The sequence below is a fragment of the Populus euphratica genome, unplaced genomic scaffold (genome assembly GCF_000495115.2).
Source record: "Populus euphratica unplaced genomic scaffold, PopEup_1.0 scaffold356.1, whole genome shotgun sequence".
NCBI lineage: Eukaryota > Viridiplantae > Streptophyta > Magnoliopsida > Malpighiales > Salicaceae > Populus > Populus euphratica.
The window spans coordinates 134,394-137,046 of NW_011500247.1; the positions used below are offsets into that span (position 1 = coordinate 134,394).

The 2,653-nt window shown below is 36.3% G+C and overlaps 1 long non-coding RNA gene across 1 annotated transcript; it reads left to right on the forward strand.

The window, feature by feature from the left end:
- The first annotated feature begins 249 nt into the window (after positions 1-249).
- On the forward strand, positions 250-1,799 carry LOC105112679 (uncharacterized). Its single transcript, XR_839808.1, has 3 exons — positions 250-519; positions 705-777; positions 1,781-1,799. It is a non-coding gene; the product is annotated as an uncharacterized LOC105112679 (long non-coding RNA).
- Positions 1,800-2,653: the final 854 nt, after the last annotated feature.

The window sequence follows — 2,653 nt, forward strand, 5'->3', positions numbered from 1 at the left end:
TAGAATAAAAAAATATAAAAGATAAAAAAAAAGGTGTTCTATTTTTAAGTGAATTTCTATGAATTTTCTTACATATAACAAGCATATTGCACATGCATTATCATTTTATGCTATGAGGAAAATAATAACTAAATTGTGACACAACTTTTGTTTTTATTTTTTGGGGGTAAAGCCGAAAATAACATTATTAAGACAGGAGATGGCAATTCTATCCATCCTTTTTCTCCTCAAAAATCAAACAACAATTGTATTGAGGAAACCATCAACAATTAGGCAAGAAGTCCACACGTACACAGCATAACGGCTAGAATTTCAAGATAAGCTTGACCGGTACCCAACAATAGTAACATGTAGTAATAGGCTAGGCAAACCGTTTTAACTTACAACCGACAAAATCTCTTTCTCGGAGATCCGAACTCAGCTCTTTCAAAATTAACAACCTCTCTTCTCTCTCAACAGATCTTATTACCGGCTCCCACAAATCTGTTGTCATGGTCAGAGCTATGAACTGGGTTCAACGTAAGATCTACCTCTATAATGTCACTTTCGGTCTTTTCATGTTGGATTGGTGGGAGCGTTGCCTTTTCAGTATCCTCTTTTATTTTGGTAGATCAGATAGATCCGTTTTATTTCATCTTTCTGTCTTAATTCATTTTGAATTCTGAAAATAGAATTCGAGTTTGCGAGTCCCTAAACTTTGGCAGATATTCTGGTGATCGTGTTGATGTGGTTCATCTTCTACAATGGATCGCGATATGTCACTGACTTTTGCAAGAGGTACGTAGCATCAATACTCTCACCATCTTTGAATTTGAATCTCTAGTAATTGAACCTTTCGAACTTGGAATTCTTTCAGTTTTTACTGTTTCGAAACTCCAGCAATCCCTGCATATCTAAATAGATTTTTCTTTAAAGATTCGATTAGACCAAATCCGAGTCCATGTTTGAATGTAGAACAATAAAAATTTCAGTGACTTGAGTCACAACGGAGAGCAACAAGAATGGAAAAGGATGGTAAATTAGAGAGAAATGGATTGAGTGATTGTTCTCATATCCCATGCATACATTGCTTTTTAGCGTTAGAGATCCTTTTGCTTAGTCCTAGTTGCAAGATAATGTTATACGACCGAAGGCCTTTTCTTAATCCTTGACGATCAAGAAGTTCCATAGCTTCCAATTTCCCTCTTTCTGGTATGAAAAAGATTAAACTGCCTTCCTGATGCATTCTGCACTCTGGCATGAAGATTTGTCCTTGTTGCAAGAGCTTGTTCCTTTTCTTCTCTGCTGTCAGTTTCATCAATTCTTCCAGTAATCCTAGTTTCTTGTTTGATCCATCGCATTTTTGGTTACTTTTCAGTCTCCAAAATCAATTTCTTCGATCTGTTGCCTCTACCATTAATTGACTGATTCCCACCACCGTCCTTGAAAGACTATCGTCTTATCTTAGATTTCCCATGGCTATCCTGAGTTCGTCTAGAGTGGAACTACACTGGCTCATGGCTATCCATGCATATCTTACATTAACTTTATTTAAGAATTCTTACATTGTTTGGTCAATCCTTATGCATCCCACTCTGCCATGGAATGAAGACATTCTGGCGATGTGTTTTGGGCTGATGTTATCTCCATTGAATAACTGGGGAATATAGTGTTACTATTCAATCAAAATATTCAATCAGGCACGAAAAAATGATACTGAAATGCTGCTTATTGTCCCTGAATTGATTATTTTGGCTCAGAAAAACGAAAATTGCAGTCTGATTCCTCCTCTTGATTTCAGGCATCTGTGGTGAATCCCAATCATCAAATGTTGCAGTCATGTGAATTATCACAAGGGAAATGCCAATGTGGAATAAATGAATGATATAGTAGAATTTCCTATCTTTGGTTCTCTTACTGGACTTTATTCTGCACCATCCATGTAATGATTATAAACCTTGGTCTTAAATTTTGTAAGGATTCAAGATGTATTCTTTCTTATTGTAGTGATTGTGACACTTCTCCGACCAATTGCAGTTAACGGAATTTTGCATTTCATGCAGCATCAAAAACTGAATACTCCTCTCTTTTCTTTCCCTCCTTTAACACCATATTCATTCTGCTTTGTACCTTAAGAAAGAGGGTTGCAGTGTGCGAAGCAAGTGAATGATTTCTTGGGCTGAAACTATGGCTTAACCATTAATCCAGTCATTAGTTGATTATGGTTTTTTTCCGTCCTATCTTTTTGATGAAGGACCAAATGATGCACCACTCGGGTCTCAAATGATTATAAACCTTGGTCTTAAATTTAGTTGATTGTGCTCCTTTTGAGGCTTTTGTGAAAGTTCCAAAGTTTCTGAGCCCTCATACTCATATTTATTGCTGTCAGTTGCTTCTATACATGCCATTTACATATGTTTGTAGTCTGCATGCCGCGTATATATGTTACTTTGCACACATGCATGCATGCCATTTTATATACTTGTGTTATCAGTTTTATATACTCGTGTTATCAGCTAGGCACTTGTGCTATTTTATTATCAATGTGGCTTGCATACCCCCATTAATACATCTCCATACTTAAGGAATGTTATGTCTCCCCATTGCACCATCCAAATCAATATATAAAAGTTGCATCAGATTCAGATTCATATGCATATTCCATTTTTTATGG